A 13,625-nucleotide genomic window follows, 5' to 3' on the forward strand; every position below is an offset into this window, starting at 1 on the left:
GAACCAAAAAAGAGCCCGCATCGCCAAGTCAATCCTAAGCCAAAAGAACAAAGCTGGAGGCATCATGCTACCTGACTTTAAACTATACTACAAGGCTACAGTAACCAAAACAGCATGGTACTGGTACCACAACAGAGACATAGATCAATGGAACAGAACAGAGCCCTCAGAAATGATGCCGCATAGCTACAACTATGGGATCTTTGACAAACCTGACAAAAACAAGAAATGGGGAAAGGATTCCCTATTTAATAAATGGTGCTGGGAAAACTGGCTAGCCATATGTAGAAAGCTGCAACTGGATCCCTTCCTTACACCTTATACAAAAATTAATTCAAGATGGATTAAAGACTTATATGTTAGACCTAAAACCATTAAAATCCTACAAGAAAACCTAGGCAATACCATTCAGGACATAGGCGTGGGCAAGGACTTCATGTCTAAAACACCAAAAGCAATGGCAACAAAAGCCAAAATCGACAAATGGGATCTCATTAAACTAAAGAGCTTCTGCACAGCAAAAGAAACTATCATCAGAGTGAACAGGCAACCTACACAATGGGAGAAAATTTTTGCAACCTACTCATCTGACAAAGGGCTAATATCCAGAATCTACAATGAACTCAAACAAATTTACAAGAAAAAAACAAACAACCCCATCAAAAAGTGGGCAGAGGACATGAACAGACACTTCTCAAAAGAAGACATTTATGCAGCCAAAAAACACATGAAGAAATGCTCCTCATCACTGGCCATCAGAGAAATGCAAATCAAAACCACAGTGAGATACCATCTCACACCAGTTAGAATGGCCATCATTAAAAAATCAGGAAACAACAGGTGCTGGAGAGGATGTGGAGAAATAGGAACACTTTTACACTGGTGGTGGGACTGTAAACTAGTTCAACCATTGTGGAAGTCAGTGTGGCGATTCCTCAGGGATCTAGAACTAGAAATACCATTTGACCCAGCCATCCCATTACTGGGTATATACCCAAAGGACTATAAATCATGCTGCTATAAAGACACATGCACACGTATGTTTATTGCGGCACTATTCACAATAGCAAAGAGTTGGAACCAACCCAAATGTCCAACAACGATAGACTGGATTAAGAAAATGTGGCACATATACACCATGGAATACTATGCAGCCATAAAAAATGATGAGTTCGTGTCCTTTGTAGGGACATGGATGAAACTGGAAAACACCATTCTCAGTAAACTATCGCAAGGACAAAAAACCAAACACCGCATGTTCTCACTCATAGGTGGGAATTGAACAATGAGAACTCATGGACACAGGAAGGGGAATATCACGCTCCGGGGACTGTTGTGGGGTGGGGGGAGGGGGGAGGGACAGCATTAGGAGTTACACCTAATGCTAAATGACGAGTTAATGGGTGCAGGAAATCAACATGGCACATGGATACATATGTAACAAACCTGCACATTGTGCACATGTACCCTAAAACCCTAAAGTATAATAAAAAAAAAAAGGAAAAAAAAAATAATAATAATTGATTCCAACATGAAACTCTCATTGATAAAAGAGAAGGAAAAATCTTTGTGAAACTTTCTTTTCAAGGTTGCATTATGATTTTCCAGGAATAGTTATGTGTTTGTATAAAACTGTTTTAATATTTATTTATTCCAAGATGATTTCCAACCTAATAAAAGTAAAATGCAGTTAAACATTCGACTGGATATTAACGCATGATTTGTTTTTCAAAAGAAACATGTACATTTTGAGCTCCCAACCGAAAATTGGTAGCATGCCAACAATTAGAAAAAAATGTGATTTTTTTCTTTTTATTTGTTCTAAAAAATATAAATAAATAAGGATACATATGCAGAACGTGCAGATTTGTTACATAGGTATACGTGTACCATGGTGGTTTGCTGCACCTATTGACCCATCCTCTAAGTTCCCTTCCCTTACCCCCAACCCAGCAACAGGCCCTGGTATGTATTGTTCCCCTCTCTGTGTCCATGTGTTCTCAATGTTCATTGACCACTTATGAGTGAGAACATGTGGTGTTTGGTTTTCTGTTCCTGTGTTAGTTTGCTGAGGATGATGGCTTCAAGCTTCATCCATGTCCCTGCAAAGGACATGATCTCATTCCTTTTTATGGCTGCATAGTATTCCATGGTGTATGTAGAACACATTTTCTTTATCCAGTCAACGATTAATGGGCATTTGGGTTAGTTCCATGTTTTTGCTATTGTAAATAATGCTGCAATCCTGTAAATAGGATACATGTGCATGTGTCTTTATAGTAGAATGATTTATACTCCTTTGGGTATATACCCAGTAATGGGTTTGCTGGGTCAAATGATATTTCTGTCTCTAGATCCTTGAGCAATCACCATACTGTCTTCCACATGGTTGAACTAATTTACATTCCCACCAACAGTTTGAAAGCATTCCTGTTTCTCTACAGCCTCACCAGCATCTATCGCTTCCTGACTTTTTAATGATAGCCATTCTGACTGGCTTGAGATGGTATCTCACTGTGGTTTTGATTTGCAGTTCTCTGATGATCAGTGATGTTGAGCTATTTTTTATATATTTGTTGGTCACGTAAATGTCTTCTTTTGAGAAGTGTCTGTTCATATACTTTGCCCACTTTTTGATGGGGTTGCTTGTTTTTCTTTTTTGTAAGTATCTTTAAGTTCCTGGTAAATTCTGGATTTTAGACCTTTGTTAGATGAGTAGATTGCAAAAAATTTTCCCAATGTGTTGGTTGTCTGTTTACTCTGATGATAGTTTCTTTTCCTGTGCTGAAGCTCTTCAGTTTAATTAGATACCATTGGCTTCAGTGGCAATTGCTTTTGGCATTTCTGCCATGATGTCTTTGCCCATACCTATGTCCTGAATGGTAATGCCTAGATTTTCTTGAAGGGTTTTTATGGTTTTGGGTTTTACACTTAAGTCTTTAATCCATCTTGAGTTAATTTGTGTATAAGGTGTAAGGAAGGGGTCCAGTTTCAGTTTTCTCCATATGGCTAGCCAGTTTTCCCAGCACAATTTACTGAATAGGAGAGCCTTTCCCCATTGCTTGTTTTTGTCAGGTTTGTGCTATTTCTGAGGTCTCTGTTCTTCTCCATTGGTCTATATGTCTATTTTCATACCAGTACCATGCTGTTTTGGTTACTGTAGCCTTGTAGCATAGTTTGAAGTCAGGTAGCATGATGCCTGCAGCTTTGTTCTTTTTACTTAGGATTATCTTGCATATACAGGGTCTTCTTTGATTCCATATGAAATTTAAAAAAGTTTTTTCTAATTATGTGAAGAATGTCAATAGTAGTTTGATGGGAATAGCATTGAATCTATAAATTACTTTGGATAGTATGGCCATTTTCATGATATTGATTCTTCCTATCCATGAGCATGGAATATTTTTCTATTTGTTTGTGTCCTCTCTTATTTCCTTGAGCAGTGGTTTGTAGTTCTCCTTAAAGAGGTCCTTCACATCCCTTGTTAGATGTATTCCTATGTATTTTATTTTGTTTGTAGCAATTGTGAATGGGAGTTCATTCACGATTTGGCTCTCTACTTGCCTATTGTTGACATAAAGGAATGGTTGTGGTTTTTGCACACTGATTTTTTATCCTGAGACTGCTGAAGTTGCTTATCAGTTCAAGAAGTTTTTGGGCTGAGATGATGGGGTTTTCTAAATATAAAATCATGTCATCTGCAAACAGACAACTTAACTTCCTCTCTTCCTATTTTAATACCTTTATTTATTTCTTTTGCCTGATTGCCCTGGCCAGAACTTCCGATACTATGCTGAATAGGAGTGGTGAGAGAGGGCATACTTTTCTTGTACCAGTTTTCGAAGGGAATGCTTCTAGCTTTTGCCCATTCAATATCATATTGGCTGTGGATTTGTCATATATAGCTCTCATTATTTTGAGATATGTTCCATCAATATGTAGTTTATTGAGAGTTTTTAACACTAAGGGATGTTGACTTTTATCAAAGGCTTTTCTTAATCTATTGAGACAATCGTGGTTTTTGTCTTTGGTTCTGTTTAGGTGATGGATTGTTTATTGATTTGTGTATGCTGAACCAGCCTTGCATCCCAGGGATGAAGATGACTTGATTGTAGTGGATAAGCTTTTTGATGTCCTACTGGATTCAGTTTGCCAGTATTTTATTGAATATTTTTGCATTAATGTTCATCAGGGGTATTGGTCGGAAGTTTTCTCTTTTTTTGTTTTGTCTCTCCCGAGTTTTGGTATTAGAATGATGCTGGCTTCATAAAATGAATTAGAGAGGACTTCCTCCTTTTCAATTGTTTGGAATACTTTCAGAAGGAATGGTACCAGCTCGTCTTTGTATTTCTGGTAGAATTCAGATGTGAATCCATCTGGTCCTGGGCTTTTTTTTGTTGGTAGGCTATTAATTACTGCCTCAATTTCAGAGCTTGTTATTGGTCTATTCAGGGATTCAACTTCTTCTTGGTTTAGTCTTGGTAGAGTATATGCATCCAGGAATTTATCCGTTTTATTCTAGATTTTCTAGTTCATTTGCATAGAGGTGTTTATGGTATTCTCGATGGTAGTTTGTATTTCTCTGTGGTCACTGGTGATATCTCCTTTATCATTTTTTATTATGTCTATTTGATTCTGCTCTCTCTTCTTATTAGTCTAGCTAGAAGTCTATCTATTTTGTTAATCTTTTCAAAAAACCAGCTTCTGGATTAACTGATTTTTAGAAGGGTTTTTCATGTCTCTATCTCCTTCAATTCTTCTCTGATTTTAGTTATTTCTTGTCTTCAGCTGACTTTTGGATTAGTTTGCTCTTGCCTCTCTAGCTCTTTTAATTGTGATGTTAGGGTATCAATTTGAGATCTTTCCAGCTTTCTGATGTGGGCATTTATTGCTATAAATTTCCCTCTTAACACTGCTTTAGCTGTATCCCAGAGATTCTGGTATGTTGTCTCTTGTTTAATTTCCCTGTAATTGCTCAGTTTTGAATGAATTTCTTAATCCTGAGTACTAATTTGATTGCACTGTGGTCCAAGAAACTATTTATATGATTTCAGTTCTTTTGCATTTGCTGAGGAGTCTTTTACTTCCAATTATGTGGTCAATTTTAGAATAAATGCCATGTGGCAATGAGAAGAATGTACATTCTGTTGATTTGGGGTAGAGAGTTCTGTAGACGTCTACTAGGTCCACTTGATCCAGACCTGAGTTCAAGTCCTGAATATCCTTGTTAATTTTCTATCTCATTGATCTGTCCAAAACTAACAGTGGGGTGATAACAGTCTCCCACTATTATTGTGTAGGAGTCTAAGTCTCATCGTAGGTCTCTAAGAATTTATTTTATGAATCTGGGTGCTCCTGTATTGGGTGCACATATATTCAGAATAGTTAGCTCTTCTTATTGAATTGTTACCTTTAACATTATGTAATTCCCTTCTTTGCCTTTTTTTATCTTTGTTGGTTTAAAGTCTGTTTTGTCAGAGAGTAGGATTGCAACCCCTGCTTTTTTTTTTTGCTTTCCATTTGCTTGGTAAATTTTCCTGCATCCCTTTATTTTGAGCCTGTGTGTGTCTTTGCACATAAGGTGGGTCTCCTGAATACAGCACACCAATGGGTCTTGACTTCTTATCCAATTTTTCAGTCTGTGTCTTTTAATTGGGGCATTTAGTCCATTTAGCCCATGTGTGAATTTGATCCTGTCATCATGATGCTGTTTGGTTATTTTGCACACTAGTTGATGCAGTTTCTTCATAGCGTCATTGGTCTTTATATTTTAGTGTGTTTTTGCAGTGGCTGGTACTGGTTTTTCCTTTCCATATTTAGTGATTCTTTCAGGAGCGATTGCAGGGCTAATGAAATGGTGGCAACAAAATCCCTCAGCATTTGCTTGTCTGGAAAGGCTTTTATTTCTCCTTCACTTATGAAGCTTAGTTTGACTGGATATGAAATTCTGGGTTGAAAATTCTTTTCTTTAATAATGTTGAATACGGCCCCTGATTTCTTCTGGCTCTAGAGTTTCCACTGAGAGGTCTGCTGTTAGTCTAATGGGCTTCCCTTCATAGGCGACCTGGCCTTTCTCTCTGGCTGCCCTTAACAGTTTTTTCTGCATTTTGACCTTGGAGAATCTGATGATTATATGTCTTGGGGATAATCTTCTTGTGGGGTATCTTAATGGTGTTCTCTGTAGCTCCTAAATTTGCATGTTGGCCTGTTTTGTTCTCTATATTTCCTGAATTTGCATGTTGGCCTGTTTTGCTAGGTTGGGGAATTTCTAGATAATATCCTAAAGTGTGTTTTCCAGCTTGTTTCCAGCTGGTACTCCAATCAATCATAGGTTTAGTCTTTTTATGAAGGCCCATATTTTTTGGAGGCTTTGTTCATTCCTTCTCACTCTTTTTTCTCTCTTCCTGTCTGCATATCTTATTTCATTAAGGTGGTCTCCAAACTCTGATATCCTTTCTTCTACTTGGTCAATTTGGCTGTTGATACTTGTATATGCTTCATGAAGTTCTTGTGCTGTGTTTTTCAGCTCCATCACATCATTTATATTCCTCTCTAAACTGGTCATTCTAGTTTGCAATTCTTCTAACCTTTTATCAAAGTTCTTAACTTCTTTGCATTGGGTTAGAACATGCTCCTTTAGCTCATCATAGTTTTTTATTACTCATCTTCTGAAGCCTACTTCTGTCAATTCATCCATCTGATGCTCTGTCCAGTTCTGCACCCTTAATGGAGAGATACTGTGATCATTTGGAGGAGAAGAGGCACCCTGAATTTTTGGGTTTTCAGCATTTTTTCATTGATTATTTCTCACATTCATGAGTTTGTCTAGTTTTGCTCTTTGAAGCTGCTGACCCTTGGATGGGGTTTTTGTGGGGGCCTTTTGTTGTTGTTGTTGTTGTTGATGCTGTTGTTGTTGCTTTATGCTTGTTTGTTTTTCTTTCAATAGTGTCCCTCTTCTGTAGGTCTGCTGAAGTTTTCTGGGGTTTCGCTTGAGGCCTTATTCATCTGATTCACTCACATGCCTGGAGATGTCATTCAAGGAGGTGAAGAGCAGCAAAAATGGGCACCTGCTCCTTCTTCTGGGACTTCTGAACTCTAGGGGCACCAGCCTGATACCAGTAGGATCGCTCCTGTATAGGGTGTCTGACAAGCCCTGTTGGGGGATGGCATGGGGAGCAGGACCCGTTTAACTAAGTATTTTGTCCCTTGGTGGAGAGGGTGTGTTTCACTGGGGCGAAACCCACTTATCTGGGCTGCCTGGATTCCTCAGAACTACCAGAAGGAAAGGCTAAGTCTGATGGTCCACAGAGACTGTGACCACACCTCCCAACTCAGGGCAAGGGAGATCCAAATCATGAACCTGAGCCTCTGGCCAAAGTTATTGGAGATCCTGCCAAGAAAGTCCCACCCGCTGAGGAAGGATGGGTCAGGGTTAGACCTACAGTGGCACACGGGCCGTAGACTGCCACAGCCAGTGTTGGGCTGTGGGGACAAGACTTGGGACCAAGCTGTCCACCCTCCCTGGCTCCAGCAGAGGAATAGCACAGCCTGGAGCTATAGAAATGGGTGCACTCCTTCCCCCACCCAGGGAGCTTAGCACGTTAGGCAGTTGCAAGTCCCAGTGCTGGCTGCTGCCCCTCACCCAAGAAGCTCAAATGGTTTAGAGAGCAGACAGGGGCAGCTGGTGCTGGTCGCCCCTCCCCAGAGGAGTTCAGTAGGCTTAAGCAGATTCCACCTGAGAGAGGGTAAGAATCTGTGCATTCCAGGGTTGGGATGCTAGGCCCCAGTGGCAGCGTGGGCTCATGAGTGGGATCTTCCAATCTGTGGGTTGCACAGTTCCATGGAAAAAGCACAGTTTCCCTTGCTGGGTGGCACGCTCACTCACCGCCTCCCTTGGATGGGGGAAGGGGGTTCCCCTTCCCCAGGTGACTCTCATGTAGGCCACCACACCACACTGCTCTTCCTTCTCTCTGTGGGTCACACCAGCATTCTAGTCAGTTTTGATGACAGAACCTGGATACCTCGGTTGCTGGTGAAAGATTCACACACATATTATGGTTTTTTTTCTATGGGAGCCTCTAAAAGACACTATTTCTAGTCAGCCATCTTGGCTCCACCCCTCCAAAATTGTAATTTTTATCCCAAGCCCTCATGCTACAAATCAAAACAATATAACCTTATCAATTGAGAATGAACTTAGTAAATTCAAATTTTTTCCCCAGACTTTCCTTTCATTCTCTAATTCCCAGGTCCCAATTTTTAGAAGTCTTAAAGTTAAATGAGGATGGGAAATAAGACGAGATTGGATCTGGTCCTCTGTCTACACTAGTTATTCCCTCATCCTGCCATATGCTGTGGAACTCTCTGTATCCTTCATCTCTAGTCTTAGGTCCAAGCCTCCTCGTCTTATCTGCTCAGTCTTTTCCATCCCATAAGGCCCAAGCACTGCATCTGTACCACCCCAGGTTATAACAATCCTTGTAGCTTTATTTACACACAAAAGATGTGTGGCCAGGTGTGGTGGCTCACGCTTGTAATCCTAGCACTTTGGGAGGCCAAAGTGGGCAGATCACCAGGGATCAGGAGTTGAAGACCAGCCTGGCCAACCTGGTGAAACACCATCTCTACTAAAATACAAAAATTAGCTCAGCATGATGACAGGCGCTTGTAACCCCAGCTACTTGGGAGGCTGAGACGGGAGAATTGCTTGAACCCAGGAGACGGTGTTTGCAGTGAGCCGAGATCGCACCACTGCACTCTGGCCTGGGCAGCTAGATGTGCTAGCAGATTGAATTAGCAGAATTTCAAATGTTATGTATTTGAACCAAGAAAAGACTAAGATAAAAGAATTTCCAAATTCTCAGTAAAATAATTTCTAAACTTGAACTAATTGCAATAGTTTCTCCAGATAATTGTTTGCAATTTGTAAAAATTACTCTGAAATGTATTTGGATAACTAATAGGCTGCAACAAATATTTGAATTGTAAATTTGGAGCGATGAGGGACTTAATGACTCCTTCAGATAATAATACAAATAAATTAGCCATGGCATAATCACTGAAGTTATTGATGAAAAAATTGAGATCAATGAGGAAATTGACAATCAAAAATAAAAACACAGGTCTATTTAATAATCTAATCAGTGATAAAGTATCAAAGTTAGCGAGGAAAGAAGAAATGGTTTAATAATATGTTAGAATAGTTGATTGATAATTTGGAAAAAAAATCTGAAACCACGTATCAGGCATAAAATGAATTATTCAAACATAAAATGCCAAATAAAATATGAATTTAGCATTAAATAAGGATATTCCAATCCTAACATACAACAACATTTCCCATAAAAATATTAATAGACTTAATACATATGAGGTTAAGGAGAATATTAAACATCTTGGGAAGGGTTGAATGTGAGGATGAGACTGATGTGGGAGTGCAATGCCTTTCAAGTTAGTGGCAGATGTTAATGCAAGAGATGCACCAATTTGGCTCAAAAAGACAGAGATCATGGAAGAGTGACAATTTAGTGAGCTAACTTGTTTCCTTAATGAGCTTCCAAAAAGTCTGTTAGTTTGTAATTAATAAGGCCTAAGTCAGATTAGTCAGGAATCTATAGGCTTAACACGTATACAACTGCATGCCTCTTTCAAGAATAGGCAGGTGAAGGGTTAGAGAGCTTAAACCACTAACTATTCATATAGCTAGTCAAGCAGAACTATTATAGTTTTGAAATTAGGCGGCTTCAAATTGACATTTTTTTCCTTCTATGAGATGCTATATATTGTAAAACAATGATGAAGACATTTTAGTACACCTAAAGACCTGGGAACAAATAATATTTTTCCTAATGCCCATTTATCCTCTAAACAATTTCACAACACATTCACATATTACCATGTTTTTTTATTTGTATTTTTATTTTTGCTTTTGTTTTTTAAACCAATTGCTTTTAGTTTTTTTTCTTGTGTGGGCTATCTGTCTGCTTTTGGGGAGAACCCTGTGAAAAGTCTGATCTGCTAAATACCACTATGGTTTTGTAAATAAATACAAATAAAATATTTCGTTTGTAAATAAATACAAATAAAATATTTTGCCACATTTAGACAGTGGTCTTGATGTTATGCTAACATCTTCAATGCTTTAAAGAGTGTGTTTGGTAAATATATTCGGACAAGACTTGAGATGTAGATTTTTAGGTCCATTGCATACTTAAGCTAGAGAAGATAATATCACTAAAGGAAAGGGCATGAGACAGAGCCTTAAAGAAAAAGATTTATGAAGTGTTTATCCAAATGTAGTCCATGAATCATCCACATGAAAATTATCTTGGTGCTTACAAAAATGTTACACCTGAAGTGGGAGGCAAACATACTAAATCAGAATTTGTTAGTTAAGTCTAGGAGACTACATTTAAATAAAAACACGCTCTTATTATTTGATATATTGAAATACGGGAAACACTCAGTTATAGGATTGCGTCAGGAAGAGGAGCCTGTGATGAGGGACTTAAAAGAAATCATCAGAGGAGTGGAAAAAGTATTTCAGAAGAGAATTCATTTCATGTGTTGAATCAAGGAATTAAAGAGAGTAGAAGTGAAGGAAGAAATGGAATAATGAAATCATGCTGACATACTAGCATTCATGAAAAAGTCAAGCACTGTTGGAATAAGAAATTGTGTTGAGAAAGTCAATATCAATTCAAAGATAGAGCAGTTTCTAACTTCCATTGAAGTCGTGTTGTAATGTGGAAAACCATGCATACGTATAGTGATAATGACAGGAAATAACCATTAAGAGCAATTCAGGGGTTACTTAACAACATGGCAAAAATTATAGCATAATCTAATAGGTTATAAAGCAATTGACCATAAAAAAAGGAATAAATAGATTCAGTGATGAACTGGACCCTTCTATGAACTCTCAAAGGCCAAATGTGTATCTCTTAGATTGAAATAATGCTGGGAAAAATATATACACCACAGAATCAGAAAAAAGGCTATAAATCAAGCTCAGTCTAACACCACTATCCCGGAAATGGCAAAAATCTCTCCCAAAAGATGAACCCTTAAGATGTCTGGACAAGCCAGAGTAATGTTCTTAGGAGGGAAAATAAATTTTAAAGGACTGAGTATGTAAAGTTTAGCCAAGAAAAATTTAAGGGGGAAATGTAATAATTATCTGGAATAGAATAATTATGCAGATAAGTTAAACGTCATTGAGGGAAATAATTATAGCATAGTTTCATGAATAAAACTATGACCAAAGTAAGCAGTGTTAGTATAATTCAGCAAAGCATACTAAATATGAAATATTTTAAAATGTAAATATATTATTAAAAGCTTATTGTTGCAATAATACTGAATGTTATTAAAAATACTTTTACCTCACTATGGAAATTAGAATAACTAACAAAACACATAGAAAAACTTTTTTCTATTCTATTAGTATTCTGATTATCATTATTGTTACTAATTGACAAAATTTTAGGTATTTTTCTATAAGAAGAAAGATTTTATTAGTGTAAATTTGATATGATAATAAATATGAAGCTGAAGGATGTAAACATTCTGTGTTCTGCTTAAGTGAAAAACCTTCAATTATTTCTAATGTATGATATTTTTCTTTTGAATAGTTAAATATTCAGAAATCACAAAGAAAAAAAGAAAGCACATTTTCACAACTATAATTAGGAAAGAAAGACTAATTACTGGAATACTTTCACCATTAAGGTTCATGCTTCTAGTAAGCTTAAATTGAATTATCTCCAAATCTTCTCACTTCTTAGAAGGGACATATAATTTTAAAATACAGGAAAATCCCATTTCAGGTTTCATAAGGCCTATTTTGTATTCATTCTCATGTTTGAATTGCTGTGACTATGTCAAAGGAATAGATATATTTAGGGCTGAATGAAATTTCTTTATAATGTTTTCCATGGACTGAGCTATTTTCAGAACAATTGGGAACCATTATGCAGCTATATACAGAGGTTTTACAGGCCTTTTGTTGAAACTTTAAAAATGTAATGTTACATAGGGGAATATAATATGCCATTTTTGATATAAATTCTTTGCATTTTAATGTTGAGTAAGTATTATGCATAACTTGGCTAGTTCATGCTCAAGGCCATCACCTCTAAATAACTCAGATTTTTTTTAGAAGAAAACACAGTACCATGCATTTAGAAATTTATAATCAGTTCAGTCTGAAGAGTATATCTATTTTAGTACAAGTTCTAGTGTTATTGCATTTCATAAGATAGCCTTTATTTAAGACTTTGTTGTTCCTCCATTCTTTTCAGTAATAACTGGTTTCAGTGAAGAGTGTATTATGGTATATTATTAACCCATTTACTCTTGGACTTTCCTCTCACCTATCTTTCTTTCTGCCACTTTAAGCTGTCAGTCCATTGTATTCAATGGAGCATCAGAAAATACCAAGTTCTTTCAGCAGCACAGCAGGTGCACATTTATGAAGCGTATCTGATATATTCAGCAACAGTCAACAGATTAATGTCACTGCTCACAATCCTTGTTAAGAGAAAAGGGGAAACAGTGATATAAAAATAAAAGTGCTATTCCTTTCATACATTTAAAGACAATTTTAGAAAATGTGGTGAAATAGTCTCTCCAGATTCCTAAATGATAGCCTGTATCACTTTTTTCCAACCTAATTCCTAGACCCATTTGACTTTAAATCTATTAATCGCGTGTTCATTTATTTAAAGTAACTTGGACTATATATGAGGCTAAAGATGAAGGGATATAAAATATGGATTTAAAAGATAACAGTCATCGTCTCAGTCTATCTAAATGGGCTTCTATAATTCCCAAATTAATTATAATATTGAATACTTCTTATTTCATTAATTACAATAAAAATATATAATATTTAGAAACATATATATGGATATATATACATACACAGGAAATGTATGGAAGAGATTCTTAAATATCCTCTCACTTCTCTTCCTTTTTGCTTTCCTAACATTCATAGTAATCGTGTGTGTGTATGTGGAGGGTTGGGGGTGTTAAGCTTGGCATTTCACTTCCCAGGACAGCTTATATTTCCCAAACTTTCTTTCAGCTTGATGTCACCTTGTGACTAATTTCTGGTCAATAAAATATAAGCAAAAAACTTGTGAGGCAGCTTCTGGACCTTTCTTAAAGAAAATTTCATGTGTTCTTTGACTATAATTCTACATTCCTATCTTCATTCTATTGCCTGTAACATTCAGATTGTTATCTTATACCACGAGATCAAAAAGGCATGATATGTACAATGAGATAAAACAAGTAAATGGATAGATGAGGCTGACAGCCATTTTTTTACCGTCAGAGAGATAAATTACACATACGCAAGAAAGGAATGTTATAAAAATAATATGGTACTCAATTAGAGGCAGTGACATAAGAATGAATTTAAGTTTAGTTTAGGTGTGTGTCTGTGTGTATGTGTTTGTGTGTATGTATGTATGTGTGTGTGTATATATATATATATATACATGTATGCATATATATGTATGTCCACACAGAGAAGATAAAGAAATAATTCTAAGTATTTGTTATTAATATATTACCTAGTTCTACTTGCTAAATGAGCCTAGAATCAGTGACACCTCAGA

This window comes from Symphalangus syndactylus, chromosome 13, assembly GCF_028878055.3.
Source record: "Symphalangus syndactylus isolate Jambi chromosome 13, NHGRI_mSymSyn1-v2.1_pri, whole genome shotgun sequence".
Lineage (NCBI taxonomy): Eukaryota > Metazoa > Chordata > Mammalia > Primates > Hylobatidae > Symphalangus > Symphalangus syndactylus.